The 27,568-nt window shown below is 36.9% G+C and overlaps 1 long non-coding RNA gene across 3 annotated transcripts in view; it reads right to left on the bottom strand.

Moving 5' to 3' along the window:
• Nucleotides 1-27,568, bottom strand: part of LOC129633121 (uncharacterized) — a 116,758-nt gene that overhangs the window by 15,456 nt on the left and 73,734 nt on the right. Inside the window, exons 2-3 of one of the 3 annotated variants that reach the window (XR_008704902.1) lie at nt 18,095-18,199; nt 518-560 (exon numbers count right to left, since the gene is read on the bottom strand). This is a non-coding gene — a long non-coding RNA (uncharacterized LOC129633121). Of the gene's footprint in view, nt 1-517; nt 561-14,990; nt 16,392-18,094; nt 18,200-27,568 lie in introns of those variants that run through there. The other 2 variants (XR_008704903.1, XR_008704901.1) reach the window with 2 other exon arrangements.

Here is a 27,568-nt window from a genome sequence, read left to right as displayed (position 1 = left end):
TTTGGAAAACTCAGGAGTGGCCACAGGACTGGAAAAAATCAGTTTTCATTCCAATCCCAAAGAAAGGTAATGCCAAAGTAACTCTCTAGACTTGAAATATTTAATTCTCAGTCTATTTTGCTATATTTTAAGATCATAGTAAACTGGTATTTTTAAAAACTTGTCCTCATTAATATCACTCAAGTTTGCCTTATTTTTCTCCCATATTCAGTTTGTTCATGAAATATGTCAGTTTGACTTCTGACTCAGTTGAAGTCCATAAGTAATGCCCCTTTACGACTGCCCCTTCAGTGAGAGATGTTGTTATCTATGATATAAGTGGCTTCACACTGAGAAGGTTAGTGTGATAAATCTAAAGGGGCAATTATTTTAATAAAATACTTTCTGCCTAGTACAATAGTGGTTTTTAATACTAAATGCTACTGGTGAGATGGAGCAAGATGTACAGTTTCATGCATTATAACTGTAAACATAAATTGATATAATTTATCTGAAAGCAGTGTCAAAATGTTCTTACCTTTTAATCTAACAATTCTACTTCAGCTCTAGTCTGAGAATAACTGTGAAATAGAAAAGATACATAAATAAACTCTATGCAGGTCAGGAAGCAACAGTTAGAACTGGACATGGAACAACCTACTGGTTCCAAATAGGAAAAGGAGTTCATCAAGGCTGTATATTGTCACCCTGCTTATTTAACTTATATGCAGAGTACATCATGAGAAACACTGGACTGGAAGAAACACAAACTGGAATCTTGATTGCCTGGAGAAGATGACACCACCCTTATGGCAGAAAGTGAAGAGGAACTCAAAAGCCTCTTGATGAAAGTGAAAGTGGAGAGTGAAAAATTTGGCTTAAAGCTCAACATTCAGAAAACGAAGATCATGGCATCCAGTCCCATTACTTCATGGGAAATAGATGGGGAAACAGTGGAAACAGTGTCAGACTTTATTTTTCTGGGCTCCAAAATCACTACAGATGGTGACTGCATTCATGAAATTTAAAGATGCTTACTCCTTGGAAGGAAAGTTATGACCAATCTAGATAGCATATTCAAAAGCAGAGACATTACTTTGCCAACAAAGTTTCATCTAGTCAAGGCTATGGTTTTTCCTGTGGTCATGTATGGATGTGAGAGTTGGACTGTGAAGAAGGCTGAGCGCCAAAGAATTGATGCTTTTGAACTGTGGTGTTGGAGAAGACTCTTGAGAGTCCCTTGGACTGCAAGGAGATCCAACCAGTCCATTCTGAAGGAGATCAGCCCTGGGATTTCTTTGGAAGGAATGATGCTAAAGCTGAAACTCTAATACTTTGGCCACCTCATGCGAAGAGTTGACTCATTGGAAAAGACCCTGATGCTGGGAGGGATTGGGGGCATGAGGAGAAGGGGACGACAGAGGATGAGATGGCTGGGTGGCATCACTGACTCGATGGATGTGAGTCTGAGTTAATTCTAGGAGTTGGTGATGGACAGGGAGGCCTGGCATGCTGCGATTCATGGGGTCACAAAGAGTCGAACACGACTGAGCGACTGATCTGATCTGATCTGATAACTGATTGATTAGAAAAAATATTAGCAACATTCTTACCTTTTGGTAACAGGAGAATGGTTAAGTAATTATAGGCATAACTTGTTTTATTGCACTTCCCTTTATGTGCTTCAAACATATTGTATCTTTTTTACAAATTGAAGCTTTTTGTAAACTTGCATTGAGTAAATCCACAGGCGCCATTTTTCCCATAGTGATTGCTCACTTAGTATCTCCCCATCACATTTTAGTAATTCTTGCAATATTTCAAACTTGTTCATTATTATTATGTTTGTTATGGTGATATATGCTTAGTGTTCTTTAATGTTACTATTGTAATTGTCTTGGGGCACCACAAACAGCACCTATATAAGACAGTAAATATAATTGATAAATGTAATGTGTGTTCTGAGTCCTCCATCAGCCATTACCTCATCTCTCCTCTTCTCTCAGTCCTCTCTATGCCCTCCCTGTATTCTTGTGAGGGAAGCCTGGCATATTGCAGTCTATGGGGTCGCAAAGAGTCAGACACAACACAGCGACTGAACTGAACTCAACTGAATAACCCTACAATGGCCCCTAAATGTTCAAGTGAAAGGAAGAGTCACACATCTCTCATTTTAAATCAAAGCCTAGAAATTCTAGTGAAGAAGGCATGTCAAAAGCCAAAGTAGGCTAATAGCGAAGCCTCTTGCACCAAAAAGCCAAGCTGTGAATACAAAGTCAAAATTCTTGAAGGAAATTAAAATCGCTACTCCAGTGAACACAGAAATGATAATAAAGCAAAGTAGCCTTATGGTGGTGGTGGTGGTTTAGTCACTAAGTCATGTCCGACTCTTGTGACCCTGTGGTCTATAGACTGCCAGGCTCCTCTGTCCATGGGATTCTCCAGGCAAGAATACTGGATTGGGTTGTCGTTTCCTTCTCCAGGGGATCTTTCCAACCCAGGAATTGAACCCAGGTCTCCAGCATTGCAGGCAGATGGTGGGTATGGAAAAAGGTTTAGCTTTCTGGATAGAAGTCAAACCAGCCACAACCTTCCCTTTAGCCAAAGTCTAATCCAGACCAAGGCTCTAACTCTCATCACTTCTATGAAGGCTGAGAGAGGTGAGGAAACTCTGGAAGAAAAATTGAAAGCTGGCAGAGATGACTCATGAGAGTTAAGGAAACAAGCTGTCTCGGTAACATATAGGTGTCAGGTGAAACAGCAAGTGCTGATGTAGAAGCTGCAGCAAGTTATCCAGAAACTCAAGATAGTTAATGAAGTGGGCTACACTCAACAATAGATTTTCAATAGAAACAAAACAGCCTTCTATAGGAAGAAGATGCCATCTAGGACTTTCACAGGTAGGGAGGAGAAATTATTGCCCGGCTTCAAATGACAGGCTAACTTTCTTATTAGGAGCTAATGTAGCTAGTGATTATACATTGAAGCCAAATCTCATTGACTGTTCTGAAATCTTAGGATCCTTAAGAATTATGTAAATCTACTCTGCCTGTCCTCTATAAATAGAAAAACAAAGCCTGAATGACAGCATATTTGCTGACAACATGGTTTACTGAATATTTTAGGCTCACTGCTGAGACCTCCTGCTCAGAAAGAAGATTCTTTTCCAAACATTGCTGTTCATTGACAATGTACATGGTCACCCAGAAGCTCTGATGGAGGTTACAGTGAGATTAATGTTGTTTTCATGCCTGCTAATACAACATCCATACTGTAGCTAAAGGATCAAAGAATAATCTTAAGTATTATTTAAGAAATACATTTCATAAGGTCGTAGCTGCCAGAGAGAGTGATTCCTCTAACAGATCTGGGCAAATCAGTTGAAACCTTCTGGAAAGGATTCATCATTCTAGATGCCATTAAGAACACTCATGATTCATGTGAAGTCAAAATATCCATAATAAGAGTTTCAAAGAAATTAATTCCAACTCTCATAGCTAACACTTTGAGAGGTTCGAGATTTCAGTAGAGGAAGTCACTGCAGAGGTGGAAATAGCAGGAGAACTAAAATTAGGTGTGGATGCTAAATGAAGTAGGTCAGACAGAGAAGAAGAAATAGTGTATGACATCCCTTATATGTGGAATCTAAAAATAAATGATACAAACGAACTTACAAAACAGAAAGTGATTCACAGACTTAGAGAATGAACTTACAGTTGCTGGCGGAAAGGATGAGGCAAAGGAATAGTCAGGGAGTTTGCGATGGACATATATACACTGCTATATTTAAATAGATAACCAACAAGGACCTGTTATACAGTACATGAAACTCTGCTCACAGTTCTGTGGCAGCCTGGGTGGGAGAGGAGTTTGGGGGAGAATGGATTCATGTGTGTGTATATATCACTGAGTCCCTTCACTGTTCACCTGAAACTATCTCAACATTGTTTGCTAATTGGCTATACCCCAACACAAAATAAAAAGTTTTAAAAAAATAAAATAAAATTACAAGTGGAACCTGAAGATGTGACTGCATTGCTACAATCTCATGATAAAACTTTAATGGATGAGGTGTTTCTTTTTATGGATGAACAACAAAAGTGTTTCTTGAGATAGAATCTACTCCTGGTGAAGATGCTGTGAAGATTGTTGAAATGACAACAAAGGACATAGACTATTACATAACTTAAAAGATAAAATAGCAGGTTTTGACAAAATTAACTACAAATTTGAAAGAAGATCTACTAAGGTTAAAGTGCTATCAAACAGCATGGCATGCTACCGAGAAATCATTCATTAATGCAGAAGACTTCACTGTTGTCTTATTTTAAGAAATTGCCACAGTCACTCCAATCTTCAGCAATAAGTACCCTAATCAGTCAGCAGACATCAGCATCAAGGCAAGACCCTCCAGTAGCAAAAAGATTACACCTCACTGAAGGCTTAGGTGATGGTTAGCATTTTTAATCAATAAAATGATTTTAAATTAAAGAATGCACATCATTTTAAATACATAATGCTGTTGTACACTTAGTCTACAGTATAAACATAACCTTTATGTGTGTTGGGAAACTAAAAATTTCATGTAATTTGCTTTATTGCAGTGGCTTGGAACTAAAATTGCAATATTACCAAGGCATGCCTATTTGATACTTAAGATAAAATACTGTACTGCTGTTGAAAGATATAAGTGGATTTCTTCCTCTGTACAGAGAAAGAAGTCAGCAGAAAAGAAACAGAAGATGGTTGTCTCTGGGTGGTAAAACTAGGTGATAGTTTTCATTCTACATCTTGTATTTCAAAAGTGGTTTACAAAGAAGCATTAAATATTTGCATGATTTAAAAATGCTTATATTTTATTTAATGAAAAAGAATGTTCAACATTGCTGAAATTCCAACAAACTATATGATCATAGACTTCTAATGAGCTAGGAACCAGATTTCAGCAGAGAAGTTTCTCTTTCTCTGACACTGAGATGAAAAAGTTAATAATGAACCATACTTATGTCAAACTGTACTGGTTTTTTCAAGTGAAAGAGAGAAGAATGGAAGGAAGAAATAAGAAATTAAAGAAGAGATAAGGAGGAGAGAGAGAGAGCTGGCAGGGAAGAAGGGAGAGAGGAAGGAATAATAGGCATTTCTGACCAAATGAAGTGTTCATAGATTTTTCCACTGACTCTGTGAATCTGGGAAAGAAAACAAATTTATTCGCACTTTGGTTTTGTCAAAATGAGAGTAGGGGTAAATTTTGGTGTAGTTATTAAGAGCATGAACACTGTGACTTGATTGTAAAGCCAAGACTCTGAGGCTATGTTGTGTGGGTTCAAATCCTTGCTTCACGATACAACTGTATTAATCATGGATTAATCTTGAAGTTAATTTCTCTATTTCAGTTTTCCTTTTGCAAATTAGGTTAAGAAAAAGAAAACACTGGAGTCTTGAAAGCTTTATTCTTAGAAATATGTCCAGTGCATAACAGTATAATAAAAATGTTAATTCTTGTTATTAACCCTACTGGATCATATTCATTCAACATGTCAGTTACTTTTTTCCAATATCCTTCTTTTCAATTCAGTTCAGTCACTCAGTCATCTCCAACTCATTGCAACCCCATGAATCAAAGCACGCCAGGCCTCCCTGTCCATCACCATCTCCCAGAGTTCACTCAAACTCATGTCCATAGAGTCGGTAATGCCATCCAGCCATCTCATCCTCTGTCGTCCCCTTCTCCTCCTGCCCCCAATCCCTTTCAGCATCAGAGTCTTTTCCAATGAGTCAACTCTTCGCATGAGGTGGCCAAAGTACTGGAGTTTCAGCTTTAGCATCATTCCTTCCAAAGAACACCCAGGGCTGATCTCCTTCAGAATGGACTGGTTGGATCTCCTCACAGTCCAAGGGACTCTCAAGAGTCTTCTCCAACACCACTGTGCAAAAGCATCAATTCTTCGGCACTCAGCTTTCTACATAGTCCAACTCTCGCATCCATACATGACAACTAGAAAAACCATAGCCTTGACTAAACGGACCTTTGTTGGCAAAGTAATGTCTCTGCTTTTCAATATGCTATCTAGTTTGGTCATAACTTTTCTTCCAAGGAGTAAGGGTCTTTAATTTCATGGCTGCAATCACCATCTGCAGTGATTTTGGAGCCCAAAAAGATAAAGTCTGCCACTGCTTCCCCATCTATTTCCCATGAAGTGATGGGACCATGTGCCATGATCTTCGTTTTCTGAATGTTGAGCTTAAAGCCAACTTTTCACTATCCTCTTTCACTCTCATCAAGAGGCATTTTAGTTCCTCTTCACTTTCTGCCATAAGCGTGGTGTCATCTGCATATCTAATATTTCTCCTGGCAATCTTGATTCCAGCTTGTGCTTCTTGCAGGCCAGTGTTTCTCATGGTGTACTCTGCATATAAGTTAAATAAGCAGGGTGACAATATACAGCCTTGACGTACTCCTTTTCCTATTTGGAACCAGTCTGTTGTTCCATGTCCAGTTCTAACTGTTGCTTCCTGACCTGCATACATACACAAGAGGCAGGTCAGGTGGTCTGGTATTCCCATCTCTTTCAGAATTTTCCACAGTTTATTGTGATCCACACAGTCAATGAGTCAACTCTTCACATGAGGTGGCCAAAGTACTGGAGTTTCAGCTTCAGCATCATTCCTTCCAAAGAAATCCCAGGGCTGATCTCCTTCAGAATGGGCTGGTTGGATCTCCTTGCAGTCCAAGGGACTCTCAAGAGTTTTCTCCAACACCACAGTTCAAAAGCATCAATTCTTCAGCGCTCAGCTTTCTTCATAGTCCAACTCTCACATCCATACATGACCACTGGAAAAACCATAGCCTTGACTAGATGGACCTTTGTTGGCAAAGTAATGTCTCTGCTTTTCAATATGCTATCTAGGTTGGTCATAATTTTTGAGTCGGACATGACTGAGCGACTCAACTGAACTGAACACAGTCAAAGGCTTTCGCACAGTCAATAAAGCAGAAATAGATATTTTTCTGGAACTCTCTTGCTTTTTCGATGATCCAGTGGATGTTGGCAATTTGATCTCTGGTTCCTATGCCTTTTCTAAAACCAGCTTGAACATCTGGAAGTTCACAGTTCACGTATTGCTGAAGCCTGGCTTGGAGAATTTTGAGCATTACTTTACTAGCATGTGAGATGAGTGCAATTGTGCGGTAGTTTGAGCATTCTTTGGCTCAAACTACTATGGTAGTTTGAGCATTGCCTTTCTTTGGGATTGGAATGAAAACTGACCTTTTCCAGTCCTGTGGCCACTCCTGAGTTTTCCAAATTTGCTGGCATATTGAGTGCAGCACTTTCACAGCATCATCTTTCAAGATTTGAAATAGCTCAACTGGAATTCCATCACCTCCACTAGCTTTGTTCGTAGTGATGCTTTCTAAGGCCCACTTGATTTCACATTCCATGATGTCTGGCTCTAGGTGAGTGATCACACCATCGTGATTATCTGGGTCATGAAGATCTTTTTTTGTACAGTTCTTCTGTGTATTCTTGCCACCTCTTCTTAATATCTTCTGCTTCTCTTAGGTCCATACCATTTCTGTCTTTTTTTTTACAGATCTACAATTCAAATCTCAACATGGGTATCACTGGGTTTAAAATCAAAGTAAAAACTGGGCTGTATTAATTTCTAAGGGCTCTACAGTAGAATTTTTTCCTTGTCTTTTCCATCTTATAAAGGCTGCTGACAATCCTTGGCACATCACTTCTTCCTCCATGTGTAAAACCAGTAACTAAAGGTTGAATGAGTCCCATGCTATTGTCTCTAGTTTAATGTAGACAAGAAGGATTCTCTGTGTTTAAGGACTTGGTTGATTACCTTGGGACCTCTCAAGTAATCTAAGATAATCCCTCCTTCTCACTGTTTTTAATCTTAGCCACATCTGCCATGTAAAGTAACATATTCACTGGTTCTAAATATTAATGCACGGACATCTTTGGGGGCCATTGTTATGGCAGCTATACTTTCCCTTTCTCTACAAATATACACATACACTGAATGATCTCACCATATCTTTCTTTTTCATTGTCACACTATAAAGAAATTTTATAATGCCACAGTTTTAGCTAAAATATTTTGTCTTAACCATTATCTGTAAGGGGAAGAGAGACTTCCCCTTTTTTTCCACAACCATGATTTATGGGAACACTAAGGGCTACATATTTCATGATCTTATTTCTAGGTATTATCAAATTAAAAGAAAAGGTGAACCTTGTAGCCTTCTCCAAATGAATGATAATGCCTTTGCTTTTGCCTCTTGAAGCAGGTAGCCAGGAAATCTCTAACGATGGACAGATGAGACTACTGCTTTCATTCCTGAGTGATACTCACTCCAAATATCTCCCCTGTTATTTATTGCAGAAAATTCACATCATGATATAGTACTCATTCTTTTTTTAAAAAAGATTGTTTTAAGAAAACAAATATGTTATTTGAGATGATTAAAATCATCATTAATACCTTGACCCAATTACCCTTGGAAAATGGGGAAATGGTGGTGAGGGATAGGAAATATTCTGGAAAGAAGTACTGCCAGAGTGTAGTTGAGGTGCAGGTTGAGGGTCATCTAGGAACTCAAGGAAATTGATGGAAAGAGGGGTCTTTAAAATATACACATCACAAATTCACTGTGTAGCCAGAGGAGGAGGAGGCTACTGGACACATTCGCCTTGTGCCTCACTAAATCACCAGAAGTCAGTGCAGTGACTGTTCCTAGGCATGAAATCCTCCTCATGGGGACTCTGCAGAGCATGAGACTGTATGAGCACCAACAAAATCAACAGCTCTATCAGTTCAGTTCAGTTTAGTCACTCAGTCATGTCCAATTCTTTGTGACCCCATGGACTGTAGCACACCAGGTTCCCCTGTCCATCACCAAATCCCAGAGCTTGCTCAAACTCAGGTCCATTGAGTCGGGGATGCCATCAAACCATCTCTTTCTCTGTTGCCCCCTTCTCCTCCTGCCTTCAATCTTTCTCAGCATCAGGGTCTTTTCCAATGAGTAAGTTTTTCACATCAGTTGGCCAAAGTACTGGCCACTAATTCTGTGCTAGACACCAGGTTAGACTTAGGTAAGTTGCTCTCCCTCTCTGATACTCAATTTCTGCAATTATATAAAATGGGACTAAGGTATACAAAGTACTATATGGATTATATGAGGTAATATGTGAGAAAATACTCTGAAAAATTAAATGTTTGGTATAATAGCAGGTGTTATATGTTTCCACCTCCATATTATGTCCTCAAACTCACTGTAAATGTAACAACTTATGTTCCATGGTACAGTGGCTTTTTATGGGCTTGAGAAACCATTATTACCACTAATCAGTCAGTTCAGTTCAGTTCAGTAGCTCAGTCGTGTCCAACTCTTTGCGACCCCATGAATCGCAGCACGCCAGGCCTCCCTGGCCATCACCAACTCCTGGAGTTCACTCAGACTCATGTCCATCAAGTCAGTGATGCCATCCAGCCATCTCATCCTCTGTTGTCCCCTTCTCCTCCTGCCCCCAATCCCTCCCAACTTCAGGGTCTTTTCCAATGAGTCAATTCTTCGCATAAGGTGGCCAAAGTTTTGGAGTTTCAGCTTTAGCATCAGTCCTTCCAATGAACACTCAGAACTGATCTCCTTTAGGATGGACTAGTTAGACTTCCTTGCAGTCCAAGAGACTCAAGAGTCTTCTCCAACAGTTCAAAAGCATCAATTCTTCAGTGCTCACCTTTCATCACAGTTCAACTCTCACATCCATACATGACCACTGGAAAAACCATAGCCTTGACTAGACGGACCTTTGTTGACAAAGTAATGTCTCTGTTTTTCAATATGCTATCTAGGTTGGTCATAACTTTCCTTCCAAGGAGTAAGCATCTTTTAATTTCATGGCTGCAATCAACATCTAATAAAAAATAGAAAAAAAGGACAAAAGAAAGAAAGGGAGGGAGAAATGACTAGAAGAAAAAGAACAAAGAAAACTATAGGTATAACAGCTAAATGGCATGCCTATTTTTTCCTTAAAGCAAATGTGTATACAGAAAGGTTTAGTATAAAGTCTACAGGCAGAAAAGTGGTGTTCACATTTTCAAGGATGGTTTCACATCAGTTTATAGCTCTCAATACTATTTAAGTTAGTACTTTAAGCAGAAGTTCTTAGAATAGTTGAAAGTCTTCTGCAGAGTTGTCATGGGTCATACACAATATGACCTGGAGAAGGAAATGGCAGCCCACTCCAGTATTCTTGCCTGGAAAATCACATGGACAGAGGAGTACAGTCCATGCAGTTGCAAGAGTAGGACACGACTTAGCAACTAAACCACCACCACCAAACCATATACAATATGATGTCCAAATTTGTGGCACATCACACACACACACACACACACACACACACACACCCTCATACACAAATATATAATTTTGGATGGGGCAATGTGAACCAGTGGAAAGAATGCTAGTTGGAGTCAGAATACCAATTTGTTACTTTCTCAGACAATAGATTTTTGTGTGTCCCTGAACTAGTCACTCAGTCTCTCTGGACTTCATCAATAAAACTGAGAGTTGGAATAGATCACCCTCAATTCTAAAACTGTATTAATTTCATGTCAAATCAATTTGTAAATTTAATTCATTTTTCAAAGCAAACAGTAACAATCTCCCAAGGTAAATATTATAACTGTAACTGAACTTGAGCAAATAATGAGGACATAATAGGCAATGAGAAAATAACAGACTTACACTACCCTTTCACATTTCCAGCTTTCTTGCCACCTTCAAGCTATCCTCAAAAGTGTAATAAGTAGCAACATTTGAAAAAAACAGGATGAAGGCACCCATTCCTTCCTCTCACTATGATACCCATGACCTACCTCAGAGAGGTCCATCTTCATCTCCATTATGTCCTTATAGACTACACAGGACAAGGGTTTCTGAGAATATCTAAGAATTTATCTCAGCGTTGCCAACACTAAAGCCAATCTAAGTCACCCACTCCTTAATAATATATATTTTGACCACTCCAAAATACCATGATTAGCTCTCCTTTTCTCATAATTAGTATTTTTCTTCATATTGTTAGACTCCTACAATATTAGATGAAAATCTAAAAGAATTAGATTCTTCTTTTTTTCAACAACAGAAGCCAGTATCTCCATTGTTTCATAACCCTCCACAGTGCTTCATGTATACTGAAAATTGGCTATTAACACACAAGTTAAATTCACTGATCAAATTGAATTGGTTAGAACAAAGCAAATCTATTAGTTTTTCTAACCCTTTCAGATTTGGCTGCAATTGCATATGCTAAGTTTCTCCAAGTCTGCCTTTGTGCTGTGCTTAGTCACTCAGTCGTGTCCCACTCTTTGCAAGACTGCCTTTGCTGAGTTACATTTCAGATTTCAAAAGGACACAAAATTTAATTAGATGCATATTATTTTCACATAGGCCTCTCATCTGGTACTTTTTGAATCAGCTTCAGAAATTTGTTGACTGTTATAGCTGAATATGAATTACAATTCTTTTATATTTGAGTTTCTTATAAAGATAAGGATTGTTGAAAATTCCAAAGTGAACAGGTTCTCTCTTTTAAAAGATATCCAGTAAGAGTTGCCTTCTTATCTAGATGTCTCAGAACTTGGAGGATAATGAAACTGGTTCACAGTGTGAGAACTGGCAGACACATCAAAATGGATTTGCCTTTGCAAACATGTGATGTGAGATTCCAGAAAGACAAACAGATACGAGGCAAATAGTGGGAGACAGGAACTGTGCCTATTCAAGAGCAATGATAATTTTGCCAGAAAAACAGGAAAAACAAACTTTTGCAAGCCAGAAACAGATGCAATGTAGACCTAGGAACAGACTTGAGAAAACTCCTGGCAGGTCAAGTGAGCTAGAATCTCAGTATTGCAGACAGATTCTTTACCAGCTAAGTCACAAGGGAAGCCCTAATATCATGTAAATGCTATGTAAATAGTTATAAATATAATGAAAATACTATGTAAATAGTTTCCAGGGCATTATAAATTTAAATTTTGGTTTGGGGAACTTTCTGAAATCTTTTTCAAATACTTTGATCCAAGGTTGGTTGAATCCATGGATGCAGAACCTGCAGATACAGAGGCTGATGGCATTCCCTATCATACTCTCTGTTGTCAGTCATCCAAATCATAAAGTTGCCTTAAATTAATGTCTTGCACAGAATTAGGTACTCATCAAGTGCTTTGTAACAAATATGAATGGGTGAAATATACATTGTATATAAAATTCATATTTTAAAAGGTCATTTAAAATTAATTTTAAAATTAAAAATAAGAACTAGAAAGTATCTTAAATCAAGTCTAGCCTAACACCTACACAGCTAGTTAGTAGCTATTGTTACTATTAATAGAACCCAGGTCATCTACCACTTGAGCTTGTGCTTTTTTGCATGCAATAATTATATTCAATATTGACAAAATAATGATCAATCATAAATATTTTTTCTTTTTTTTATTTTATTTTATTTTTAAACTTTACATAATTGTATTAGTTTTGCCAAATATCAAAATGAATCCGCCACAGGTATTAAAAATCATTATCATCTTGTCAAGTGTTCTTTCCACTGATTCCCTGGATCCTTTAATTCTCAGTTACGTCAATCAAGTTGGAAGAAAAATTTATTGCATTTCTACTCTCTAGTGGGCACTCATATATCTTTTGATTCCTACACCAACCCCACAATATAGTTTCTCTTTAACTTCAGTTTACAGGTTAGGAAGTGAAGTGAACTGCCTGAGGTCACAGTCTTGAAGTTGTGGAGAAGAACACAAACCACATACAGATTCTATTCTCTCGCTTTTATCCTCTGCAGTACCACTTAGCCCTTTTACCATAGTTCATCCTTACGCAGGACATGCTCTGTGATTTCTCAGAAGATATGTGTGCCTTTCTGGTTTTAAATAATTGACCCAACCAAAGTAAAACTAAGAAATGTGTTACTACTCTTTATTGTCCATTGTCAGAGCTAAGACCAGGTAGGAATTGTTAGTTGTTCTTGAAATTTCAACCAAAATCTCATAAGAAATTTAAACTCTCCATAGCAAGCTGGAAACTCTTTTAAAAACCCTGTAAGATTTCCAATGCAGCAACAAAATTCATTTACTGAGCATCAGATAAAAGTGTTAAATAAACATCTACCTAACCGACTCCAAAGCACACATCTGCCAAGCAGATGATTCTTCAAGATCCTTGAAGTCTCTCCCATTTGACTAGATGGCTCTTTTTTCTTGGTTAGTCTTCTCAAAACTTTCAAATTCTTTCTCTAACATAACTATACATCAAATATTTTATGCAAGAGAAAACAACTTATTTTTATGAAATTACAACTTTGCATGTGTCAGCTCTTTGTATTAAAAACTGAAGTTTTACAGCCTATAGTGAGCACTAATAGTCTTTTCTATTTAATTCACATCTTATTGTTTGTGGTAAAGCCAATTAATCTTTCTAGGGAAATCATATTACAATTAACTCTTTCATAAATTAAGTAGTAAAAGCTTTTCAACAATTTATTTTCCTTTTGAATGGCTATAAATTAATGGCTAGAAATCTTTGACTAGAAATGAATGTAGCAAATTCACAACAAGGTTGAAATTAAAAAAAAAAAAAAAAAAGCTGCTTCCCTCAATAAAGAGAAATGATTTTGAATCCACATTTCACTTTTAAATGGGTTAATTTTATAAGTTCAGAGAAAGAAGGAATATGATCATTCCAACTGAATGAAGAGTAGAAGAGATATAACACAATAATTTTGGATACTGCCAGTCCAGGTTCGATGCAGGATACAGGATGCTTGGGTCTGGTGCACTGGGATGACCCAGAGGGCTGGTACAGGGAGGGAGGTGGGAGGGGGGTTCAGGATGGGGAACACATGTATACCCATGGCGGATTCATGTTGATGTAAGGCAAAACCAATACAATATTGTAAAGTAATTAGCCTCCAATTAAAATAAATAAATTTAAATAAAAAAATAATAAAAATAAAAGTTCAGAGAAAGAGGGAATATGATCATTCCAAATGAATGAAGAGTAGAAGAGATATAACGTAATAATTTTGAATACTGAATCCTACACAGACAAAAAAAGCTGCTTCCTTCAATAAAGAGAAATGATTTTGAATCCACATTTCACTTTTAAATGGGTTAATTTTAAAAGTTCAGAGAAAGGGGGAATATGGTCATTCCAACTGAATGAAGAGAAGAGATATAAGGTAATAATTTTGAATATTAAATCCTACACAGACAATTGCCATTATCTTCCAAAACTGTATAATGTACTATCAATTTTTCTGTGTCTTTTACTGAATTATGAACTCAGTTCTGATTTCTTCTTTCGCCTTAGTAGTCTGCACTTACTAATTTCCCTGTAGTACTATCACTTGCTGCTGCTAAGTCGCTTCAGTTGTGTCCGACTCTATGTGACCTCATGGACTGCAGCCCACCAGGCTCCTCCGTCCAAGCAAATAGGAAACAATTAATATCCTCCTCTATGGAGTGGGTTGCCATTTCCTTCTCCAATGCATGAAAGTGGAAAGTGAAAGTGAAGTCGCTCAGTCATGTCCGACTCTTTGCGACCTCATGGACTACAGCCCACCAGGCTCCTCCGTCCATGGGATTTTCCAGGCAACAGTACTGGAGTGGGGTGCCATTGCCTTCTCCAACTATCACTTAAATTTATGCAAATATAGTTGAACAACAACAGAAATATCAAGCAAATAGGAAACAATTAATATTTTTCATCTCTTTCTCAGATAGGCAATATGGTGATGATGGGATTAGAGATAGATAGACAGATTTGAATCTAGGCTTTGCCAGCTGAAGAGAAGTATGACCTTGAGCAAGTTCTTGGTTTTTAGTCATTAAGTCTTGTCCAACTCTTTTGAGACCCCCTGGACTGTAGCCCCCCAGGCTCCTCCATCCATGGGATTTCCCAGGCAAGGATACTGGAGTGGGTTGTCATTTGCTTCTCCAGGGGATCCTCCCAACCCAGCGATGGGACTCCTGTCTCCTACATTGGCAGGCAGATTCTTTACCACTGAGCAACCAGGGAAGCCCAGGGAAATTCTTAACTTTTGTTAAATAACTGAAATGAGGTACATTAACTTGAGTTTTTCACATGTTAATGAAGCTTATTATACTATGAGAGTTAAATTATATAAAACATCTGGTACATAACTGATACTCAATTGTTACTAGTTTTATTCCCTAATTTCTCATTTATATCTCTATGAACAGAAACATGTTTATAGACTAAAAGCAGTGACTCTTAACTTATCATATCATCTTTGTGAGTTCCCGCCCTCTTTCTGATGGCAAAAAAAAAAAACTATATTACTTCTTAAATAAGCATTAAGAGCAGAAAAAATGTTAAAAGATTGCATATTATGAAACTGAATAAATTAATATCTTATCTTCCTTAAATAGAGAATTTGTAAAAAGAAAATTAAGGATAAACATTTTTGAAGCATTATCAAGAAACATTATATGAACATCAGTGCTGTGATGTTTGAATTCTCAGTGAAGCATATTGCCTTCTGTGGAAGGTTTTTCCTGCATGCTACTAAGTCGCTTCAGTCGTGTCCGACTCCTAGCGACCCCATGGACTGCAGCCTACCAGGCTCCTCTGTCCATGGGATTTTCCAGGCAAGAGTACTGGAGTGGGGTGCCATTGCCTTGCATAGCCTCTGTGTTTTCATTAAGCAAGCCCCTTAAAAATAATGTTTTACACATATAACCTCAAAATAACTTAACATACAATCTCTTTATCTCATCCAGACTTGAAGGAAGAAATCTAGTAACCAGCTGCAGACTACAAAAATACCTTAAAGGTCATTTACTCCAGTATGTCAAAGATGGTACCAAGATAGAACTTAAAGACAAACTTCACAGGCAGTCCTCCAACTTTTTAGGTAGGTTAGTTCTTTTTAAGTTCTAAGATCTTAGTTCTTTCTATTGAATTAAAATCCACTTTATAATTATTTGTTCTAATTGACTCCACTTCTGTCCTATGGAGCAATACAGAATATCAGGGCTCATCTTCCAAGTTATGGTAACCAGCCTCTCTTTCTTTCGCTTAGAATACACCACTTGGATATTTTTCTGGAGAACCACCCATCACAAAGTTTCAGTACATTTAGTTCTGGTGTTGCTGATGGCTACTGTCTCTTGGGGTGGGTCTGTGATTTAAACATGGATTCACAGTACTCTTATGATCAATAAAGGAATGAGCATGAGACCTACTTCACAACAGAACTTTGAAATATTGAGCATGAGGTATACTCAATTAATTTCAGCAGACTTGAAGGTGTAGCTCCTCTGCCCACCGTCTTGTCCAAAGGCATCAAGAGACTCTATGGAATGGGACCAACAAAGAAAGAGGAAGTGTAGAGAGAAAGAGTGACTGGGTCCCAAAATATGCAGCCAAGCACAACTTTCAGTTATATAAAGTAAAACATTCCTTTTTTCTTTTCCTTAGGTTTGCTTAGCTTGGATTTACTATCACCTGCAGCCAAAAAAATCTTGATTGAAATACTCATATCAACATTCTATGTATATTTGAAGATTGCTGTTACTTTCTCTCTATTATCTTCTATTATTTCAAACAAACATTCTCAATTCATTTCCATTCATTTAGAAAATTTTACCAACTTTCAATTTCCTTACTGTGCTGCTCAATACCTACTGAATAAAACACAAAAAGTTTGCTGTATATACTGATACAGCATATTTTTTTGTATACTTTTTGTATACAAAAGACTGTATACAAAAGAAAAAAAGAAAATTTTAATGTGCTTTAGGGGAAGGACAATTTTCAAACAACCTAGAAATGCTGTTTCATGTCAATTAATGTGCCAATGTCAAATTTGTTTGCTCATCAACAAGTTAGGTTTCCAAAGGACCTCTACTTGGTAACATTTAATTAGCAACTAAAAATCACATATTTCAATCCAACTACATTTGCTTGTTAATATTCCATTGTTGTACCTTTTTTGCTAACTTTAAAAAAATCACTAATTTAAGATTACACAATTTTTGACATAACTAAGTATATACTTGTGTACTACATGCATTTTTAATGCTACATTTGAAGCACATAAAAAGAGCTAAGATATAGTCCCTTAATTTGAGGATTTTATATTTGCTGCATTATAACACAGAACTCATCATGATCACCATCACCACCATCAGCCACCAGACTCCCATTCATTTACTGAGTGTTTAAATATGACAGGATTGGTGCAAAATGCTTTGCAGATATGGTCTCATTCAATCCCCTTAACCTCATGACATGTTATTATTATCACCAATTTATAGACAAGAAAACCGAGGGAAAGGTAAGCTAGGGCATCATGAGCAAGTTTGCCTCTGCAACACTAATTGGGATACATGCAAACTATGTTCTGAAGAGAATACGGTGGAAGAAACGAGAACCTCTTGGTGGTAGCACTTTTTTTTTAAATTAAGGAATGGTATTTTTTTTAATCTTTTCAAACTAAGAAAATTAATGAAGAAACAAGAAAAATAAACACATCAAATAAATGCTTAGAATTTATACTGAAAATATGTTGCAAATATTTATGACAATCAGAACTCTGAGGAAAGTCTTCTTCTTTCTTGGTCACCAAAGCTGATGGGTGGGCCTAGCCCTGAACAGATTGTGAAAATAGCTCTTTACCTCTGATCTCTCTTCTCTATGCCCTTATACCTTACAGATTCATACTCTATTAATTTCTTACTCCTTAAAATGCCTGCATCCTTTTATTTTTCTTCTTTTATCCCTTAAACGAACTTTTCCCCAGTATCTATCCTAAGGAAAGAATCCTAGTAATCTACATTATGGACTGCATTTATGTCATGATTACAATTCCCATGAGATATTAACCTTATTTCTGAGGGTGAAATAAAAGTCTTTAAAGTTTTTTCAAGGGTCAGCCAGTAGATAAAGACTTTTTAGTGTAGAAAGAGATGTCCGGGAACGCCTCTGAAGTCACACTGCATAACCAAACCACATACCCAGCAACTAAGCCCAGGGCTGATTACAGATGCCACCTACCTGCCTGCCTTCTTCCTGCTTTTTCTTCTTCTCCACTGGTCCCATTTTCAAAGAGACTCTTGCTTCCATTCCCATGGATAGCCTTTTCCAAATCTCCTGCCAATGCTATTGACAAAAAATAAAAATGAGAGAATTTTGTTTCATTACATTTTCCTACCTCCTCCGTGATAGAGGTATTAATGAGCAATGACATTGCCAAAAGGTATATAATGGGCAGATAATTCACCAACTGAATAAAAAGATATGTAATAAATAACATAATTTACAATTATGATTTTGGAAAGAAAGCAATCAGGGCCTCAAGTTATTCATTACAGAACATCCTGGAGTGAGGAATATGCTAAAATTAGACAAAATACAAATTTAAATATACAAATGTAGTATCCCTCAACTAAATGTGTTTAAATTCTCTCTCATTCTAAAAAAAAACAAACAAACAAATAAACAAATAAACAAGCATACATTTTTGGTCAGATAATTTCATCTTGTTTCTCCTTGACATTCCCTCTCCACAGGCAATATATTCAAATAGAATGCATGTTGTATGCTAAGTTGCTTCAGTCGTGTCCAATTCTTTGCTATCCTATGGACCAAGCCCACCAAGGTCCTCTGTCCATGTAATTTTCTAGGCAAGAATACTGGAGTAGGTTGCTGTGCCCTCCTCCAGGGGATCTTCCCAACCCAGGGATCTCACTGCTGCTGCTGCTAAGTCGCTTCAGTCGTGTCCGACTCTGTGCGACCCCATAGACGGCAGCCCACCAGGCTTACCCGTCCCTGGGATTCTCCAGGCAAGAACACTGGAGTGGATTGCCATTTCCTTCTCCAATGCATGAAAGTGAAAAGTCAAAGTGAAGTTGCTCAGTCGTGTCCGACCCTCAGCGACCCCATGGACTGCAGCCTACCAGGCTCCTCCGTCCATGGGATTTTCCAGGCAAGAGTACTGGAGTGGGGTGCCATTGCCTTCTCCAAGGGATCTCACAGGCAAATTCAAATAGAACAAAATAAAAGAGTCATTTTGGGGGAGTACATACAATGAATATCAATACCCTAACAATACCTGTCTCTGAAACTGAGTTCCATTTGATATTGTACTAATAGTAAGAATATAATGTTCCTTTAAAACATCAAAAAGATTAATGTAAGACCTAAGGAAAAGACTTTATATGTAAAAAAGAGATGTTATTTTAAACACTGTGTTACACCATGACCTGAAAATCTTCAGGAGGTTTTTCTGTTTGAAGATTTCTCACCTGCTATGACCCTTAGAGAAACCACAAACAAAACAACACAGGCATCAAGACAGGGGTGTAAATGTGTCCTGTCAAGCAAAGCATAGGTTTCTCACAAGTTTGATGTGTTCTGTGTGCATATGCTGCTTTTCATTTGGCAAGCCTTTTTTAATGTCCCAGCAGACGGCTAAGGAATAACAAGCATTCTTTATTTGTCAGATTTTAGGTATTCCAGAAGATATTTTAAAGCTATGTGGATTCAGTTCATTCCATTCCAAGTTGAAAATATAATACCTTTAAAAAGATCTGCTCCCTTTGATCTATGGACCAATAGTATGAGGGTCTTATCTGTCACTGGAGGGTGGGCCATTGTTAATGGGACTGACACAGTCAAATCCTGAGCTTTGTAATGGTTTCATAACCATGAAGCATAATGCTCCTCAGTCCTTCCCAGAGAAATTTGTTCAGAAAATGAATTTAATCTGGAAATTAGTCCTTCCTTCAGATTCCATAATATTTAAAGCCTAGAACATGACCCAACACATAATAGGGGATCAGAAAATATTAATTGAAGTAGCCCATTCCTGCCTTGGAACAGCCTGGGCCAAAAAAAAAAAAAAAAAAAAAAAAAGCCATTAGACATCGAACAGAGCAAAAAAATGGAAGAGAGAGACTAGAATCAGAGCAGAAATAATGCTCCTATAACCACTTAATTCTGGGTTTCAAAAATTCCTTGTAAAGAGAAACTAACACTTCATGTAAGCACTCTATTGGGTAGCATTTACAAGTCATGTTTGGCATGCTGTAAATGCATTCGTCCTTCGTGGAGCACCTCCCTACACAATGATGATTTATTAGAATGCTATTTGTCTCAAATATTTTTATATTTAAATATGCGAATCCATTGGAAGACTATCAGTAAAGCTCACATATGTCACATGAATGGTTCTCATGACCACTGAAACAGTACAGTAGAGCAAACACAAGCCAAAGCTCTCTGTCATCGAATATGGAGGCATGGCATTTTGCTCTTCCTACCTGAACTGACACTCGCTAATGCATTTCTTTACCCTATAGTGGTCTCATTTCCTGCTACTATTTCGTTTTTTTAAGAACATTTAACCCACAATGGATGACAAAGACAACAAAGTATAAACGTGCCTGAGAGACTACAAAATTTCCAAAGTACATGGTCACCCCTGGGTATTAAAAAATCCAAGTTTAATAACAGCTCTAGTCACTTCTAAGCAATGGCCAAGGAAAAAAGTAAACAATAAGTAAACAATCATGGACTGATAAAAGTTATTTGATATTATAAAAGGAAGTATAAACATCATTTCAGCCTTAAGTTGACAAACACCAGAGACTCCACCTGCCAATGCAGGATACGAGGGTTCAATCCCTGGGTTGAGAAGATACCCTGTAGAAGGAAGTGGCAACCCACTCCAGTATTCTTGCCTGGGAAATCCCAAGGACAGAGGAGCCTTGCAGGCTATAGTCCATGGGGTCGCAAAGAGTCAGACAAGAATTAGTGACTAAACAACAACAAGGAACAATAATTTGAACAAACTATAACTGGAGACATAAAAATAATCCAAAATAATTGAAGAGAATAGAAGAATGATGTCTGATTCTGGGAATACATCTACATAAGAACTGGGATAATACAACTCTGAGTGGCAATGATACAGTTAGTGCTTCCATTTTCACAACATATCTTATTCTTATCCTCCCAACACACACAGTGCTAAGACTTATAGTCTTAATTTCATAGCATGAGGTTCAAGGCATCTCAGTAAATCCTAAAGTTAAAAAAATCCTTCACAAAATTGCATGAAACTTGACTAACAAGGAGGCCTCTGGAAATGCTGGCTGATTCTTAGTCATAAATGTTATGTCCTGGTCATAAATGTTATATCCTAGTCATAAATGCTAGTCCACTGAGTAGTATGGTAATTATTTCTTTTATGCTTCCCTTGGTAATTTTGAAATGCTAACTTTTATCATGTGCTTTCCAACTTCAAATACCTTCCCACTCCCACTTTATTTTTTTCTGCATGATCAGGGCCCATGGTTTCACTCTGTCTATAGGTGAGCCCTAGTGCCCTAGGAATATATGAGTAGATTTGGAAGTCTCTCATGGGGCATGATTTTGTGACCCTCTATGTCATCTCCTCCAGTTATAGTCTGATGAGATTCCACACAGTGGTGCTTCGTAGTTGTCATGCAATTTTTTGTTATTCTCATATATACCATGCTATTTTTACCTCCTAAAATATCATACTTCTCTTGATGTGATGCCATTATTTCAGCCTTTTAAAAATATCTGAGAAAATCATTTATATCCTGTGATTTATCCAGAGAGTTATACGCTTCACTAAAATTCACACTGAACAAAGTTGCACTTTTTAAAAGCATTCTTCTATAATTTCCTTCAGCTTCAATTTGGCAGAGGGGAGGGCTGAAAACAATCCACAGTGTAAAGTTTATATTGCAAGAATAATTTTACTTCAGTTCAAAGACTTCAAACAAGTAGAACATGAACAAGACTGTTTTGAAACTGATGTGGCTAAGACTACATGAGTGTCTCTATCTACACATGATGAAAACAAAAGAAAATAAAGTTGAGTACAAACTGGGAATACTTCTTTTGAAACAAAACTAAAACAGTTTCAACAAAAAGTTTGCAGTTCCTAAAAAGAAGTTGTTTAAAAGAGCTTAAAATCATCAAACAAGAGATGGGATTATTTGAAGATAAAACTTTCAGAGAAAAATATCTAGCAGTAGTTGGTAACTCTCTCCACCATTGCTCCACTAGTACAGAATCAGGGCTGTTTCACCCAGCTGGAGAAACTCACCAGAAAATATACCCATGGATAAATAATACTACTAATGCACTTTGTTGTTTAAGGTCACAGTTTTTCAGAAGTTCAAATAAATATATTCCATTTTTAAATAATACATCTCATCTATATACAGAAAATAATTTTTACTATTAGAATAATTTCATTTATGTAGTCAAATTTTTTAATTATTAAACTTTTTTTTCTGTTTGGTAGTGTCTTGTCTTATTTTTGTAACAGCATTTTTGAAAAATTTCTTCTGCTAATAGTGTTCATAACCTATATGCTGATAAATAATTTTATATTTCTTGTAATTTTTTAATATTTTTGACAGCATTTTTAAAGTTCAATAAATGTCTTCTTATACTTGAATACAGTATGTGTTACATGTCACTGACACTTTAAAAATGCATTCTAGACACTTTAAAAACAAAATGTCAGTATTAATATCCATACTTTCATATTAACAGAGAACAAGTACTATAACACTGATACTACCATTTTATTTTGACTCTACAATCACTAGAAGTATATCCCTCCCATTCTCATTCTCAGCAATTTAATTTCAACAAAACTCTTTGTCTCAACTACCTTTCCACCTCTTCAGGGCTTTGAGAGATATCTATGATATCAGGGCTTTAAGAGAATGGGAAGTAATTCTTTCCCATTTGCTATAAAATAAATTTAATATAGAAGGACAAAGAAAGGCACAGACTATGTCTCATGGTAACCATTATAGGTAGGACAGTGGATAATAAGCCAAGAGTCAGACACATAGGCCATATTCCTCCAATTGACTCTACGATCTTCTAACTTTCCTATAAGAACAGCTTGGGAGGAAAAAGTGGCTGCTTGGTGCCATTCTCACACAGACTACTTGAAATGCCATATTTATCAGTGTGAAAGTCTCCTTTCTAGGAAATAAGATCTCCAGGAGATGTCACATCACATTTCATTCTTCAGAAAAAAATAGTAAGCATGCCTTCTGAGTTCTAGAATATGAAGTTGTATCAGGCAGGATCCTCAACTATAAGCAACAGACACTGACTCCAGCTATCTTAAACAGGAAAAATGTAATTGTGAGAAAACCATGGACCAGCTTACACAATCTAGAAGCAAGCTTCAAAAATAAGGATCAAAAATCCAGTGAGACTCAAAGGAGCCCAAGCAGCCTACATCACACCATAGAAACTCTTACTTTAAGATATTACCCAGGTCATAGCCAATGCTCTGCCAGTAAATTGTTCCACTGCTACTGTGCATGACTTCTAAAACACTCTTTTGGTTTGATGCCCCTTCTAAGTCCCAAGCAGAAACATCCAACTGATAAAGCACAGGTCAAGTGTCTTTAGCCTATAAATCTGAGACTCTGCTAACTACAACTAGGAAATTCCCTTAAAAAGGAAGAGTGTGAATGAAGCCAATCAGTATCAACAGCTGTCCAATGTACCAAGCTTTGGCCATGAAAGAAACAACAGAATTAAAGTAATCTTTCATTTCTTGAAGTGAGATACATTTCAAAGCACAACTTCAGAAGGAGCTAGGAGTGTCCATCAAAGAGGAAAGTCAAAATGACAATGGCTTTTGGATTTTAGGAATTGGTCTTCAATGTTCTCAAAATGTATTCAGTATCATGTCAAATTTCCTAGACACTTGAGATGTTTTTGAAAGATTAAATAATTTATTTTAAAAGCAGAAAGTAAAGAGAGGGAGAGAGAATTAAAAATCTATTAGCAAACATTTATAACAAAAGTATCTAAGAGTTTATTAACTAGTCTCCCAGCTTTGTTTTACATATAAATTCATTTTAAAGTAATTATAATATAGAAACCTCATTTTATTAGAAACTTCTAAAATAATTTACTTAATTTGTGTGTTTTAATAATGATCTAAAAACTTTCAAATAAATTAATCACTAAAATTATACTAATTTAATACTATTTTAATATTTTGACATATATTTTTATTTTTCTCTTTAAAGAAACTATAAAGATAATTTATTTAAACTATCCATGATGTAAAAACATCTTAAACTGCTATATTTTATCATGTTGTTTATATGGGCCAAATATACATTTAAATATAGATTGAACATTTATTATGGTTTTATTAATAGAATCAGAAGAAAATAAAATCTATTTTTATTATATGATACTTTAAATTCCTGTTCTCTGAATTACATTTCTAATTTCCATGCTTAGTTATTAAAGCATTTGAGAATATTTTTAGACTACAATCTGTAAGACCCTCTCATCATATAACTTATTGAATGTATAAAATGTGTTATCTGCTAAGAAATGAAAGAATAGATATAAATATAGCATTTATTTTTTAACAGTGCTTTTTGGTATACTAAATATATCATTAGATAGGACACAGAAATTTAAATCAGATGGATGCAATAGATCTGATGAAAAAATTATTTTATCCTATCAACGTGCATTTTCCCGTTAAGGTTTCTTTTGCTACCTTTGAACAATGTCCTATAAGTAATATAAAGATTAAGTAAATGGATAAAAATTAGAACTACTTCTAACTGTGAAAGTGAAAGTGTTAATTGTTCAGTCATATCCAACTCTTTGAGACCCCATGGACTGTAGCCTGCCAGGCTCCTCTGTCCATAGAATTCTTCAGGCATCAATACTGGAGTGAGTTGCCATTTCCTTCTCCAGGGGACCTTCCTGACTCAGGGATTGAACCCAATCTCCCTCATTGCGGGCAGATTATTTACCCTCTGAACCACCAGGGAAGCCCAATTATAACTTCAATGAGCTTGAAGAACAAAATCCAGCTTACTCTGTTTCACCAAAGGTGAAAGTCATTAATTTATTTAAAAATTATTTTCCAAAAAATGCCATTTTCAGCTACTTCAATCAATAAAATCTTGTCTGGAGGAAATTCTAGTGGAAATTCTGTTACTTCCTTCTATAGGTTCTGTATTTGGTTGTGGAAAGCCCCAAGTCAAATCCTTGAAAGTGAAAGTGTTAGTTGCTCAGTAGTGTACAACTCTGCAACCTGTGGACTAGAGCTCTACAGGCTCCTCTGTGGGATTCTCCAGGCAATACTGAAGCAAGTTGCCATTTCCTCCTCCAGGGAATCTTCCTGACCCAGGGATAGAACCCAGGTCTCCTGCATTGCAGGCAGATTCTTTACCAACTGAGCCACCAGGAATGCCCAAGTCAAATCCTGGTGTGCCCTAATTATTGGGAGAAGACATAAGAAATAACCATTAACCACTTTATCCCCAAATACAGGATTATTATTTGTTCCTTAGAATCCAGAAATTTATAAAATAAAATGCATCACTTGTTTGAAGTGAAACTTTCTTTACTCTTTTAAGAGTCTTACATATACTAGGAACTTCCCTGGTGGCTCAGACGGTAAAGCGTCTGCCTACAAGGCGGAAGACCTGGGTTCAATCCCTGAGTCAGGAAGATCCCCTGGAGAAGGAAATGGCAACCCACTCCAGTACTCATGCCTGGAAAATCCCATGCACAGAGGAGCCTGGTAGGCTACAGTCCATGGGGTCGCAAAGAGTCGAACACAACTGAGCGACTTCACTTTCACTTTACATATACTATGTGCCCACTCTTAACTGTTTTATTTCCATCCTTCTTTTGTCAGTAATTGCAGTATTAATCCTGAGTGCATGGAAAAATCCCATTCAACATGCTCTTCCAGAAAGGTCAATCACACATAAACGCCACTTCACACTTTCTCCAGCAATACAATGTAGGCAATTGGGATGACTTAACCTAATATCATACCAGTTATCAGAAAACTTAAAACTGTATTATTTGTGCAGCCAACCGCAGAAATGAGTCTACTGTATTTACCAACAGAACTGTGGCTGATTCTCAGACAATTAGTATATTTTCATCACATAACAGTTTAGACATTTCATGAAGTTTCTTTATTATTCCCTGTCATACTCTGGTGTCCAAAACACATGTTAAACTGGTTTTCCAAAAGGACAAGAGGAAAATAATGACAGCAAGTTAAATGTAAAGCTCCCAAGACCATGGGTACAGGAATATAGCAAAAACTTTGCTTGTGTTCAGTCCTGTTGCAGCTGTACTAATAGTCCCCCTGCTGTACTCAATGCTTTCTCTCTCCTCCCACTTCTAGTGGGAAATATGGTTTCAATTCCTACACATCTGAGCTTGGAAATGGTGGCACATATTTTAAGAGTTATAAAATCTGCTTATTTCTTATCCCTTTAATGGCTCCAGAAAGAAGGCAACCGTCTTTTGTTCTTCTGATGCCAGCTTTCTTTAGAAATGCTCCTGATCCTAGTAACAGGACCTTGAAAGTGATAGTCACTCAGTCATGTTCAACCCCATGGACTGCAGCTGACCAGGCTCCTTTGTCCATGTGATTCTCCAGGCAAGAATACTGGAGAGGATTGCCATCCCCTTCTCCAGGAGATCTTCCTGACCCAGTGATCAAACCTGGGTTTCCTGTATTGCAGGCCGATTCTTTACCATCTGAGCCACCAGGGAAGCCCAACAGGACCATGGGCAAGCTAAATCATTCCACTATGACATTTGTTATCAACAACAAGCCCTCTTCACATTATTCCAAAACAGGCCTTTCTAACACTGAATCTGAAATAGTCAATTGTTAAACATGTACCCATTAACTCTGGTTAGCTTAATTTCTGTGTTCAAAAAAATGCTAGGATTCAATAGGACAGATAACATGTCTCTTCTTGCTTTTTGTCATTCTATCTTCTATGTCAATAAAATGCCAATATTAAAAAAGCACTAAATAAACAGTGATCAGTTCAGTTAATGTATTAATTCATGGACAAATCATAGTTTTAGGCAGTGCTTTCACAGAACTTTCTGTGGTTATGGAAATGTTCATGCAATTTTTACCTGATAGTGTGTGTAATTGCTGGCCACAAGTGGTGACTACTGAACAATTGAAAAGTGCCTACTGTAACTGGGTAGCTAAATTTTTCAAAAAAATTTCTATCGTTTTAATTAATTAAGCTTAAATTTAATTAGCTACATGTGGCTAGTGACTACCATATTGATGTTAAGATATAAATATAATCAGGACACAACTTCTGCCTTCAAGGAGCTCACTGTCTAGAAATACAAGCTCAAAAGTCATCACAAGTCTTAATAAAAGAAAAGGCATTTGAGCTGGTTATGCAGAACAAATACAGAATTTAACCTATGTTGAGAATTCAATCTACTTCTTAGACATACACTAAATTGTATATCCGAGGGCTGAAGACTGTGTTTTCTATTTAACTTATAATTAATATGTAACTGTATAAAAAACAGACGATTTGAAAACTAAAAGATAATATATAGAAAGCATTTAGAATACAGTAAGAACTACTATATATCTGCTAATATCATTATTATTTAAAAGATAAATTTTGTCCT

The sequence above is a fragment of the Bubalus kerabau genome, chromosome 18 (genome assembly GCF_029407905.1).
Source record: "Bubalus kerabau isolate K-KA32 ecotype Philippines breed swamp buffalo chromosome 18, PCC_UOA_SB_1v2, whole genome shotgun sequence".
In the NCBI taxonomy this organism is placed as follows: Eukaryota; Metazoa; Chordata; class Mammalia; order Artiodactyla; family Bovidae; genus Bubalus; species Bubalus kerabau.
This window is presented reverse-complemented; position numbering and strand designations above follow the sequence as displayed.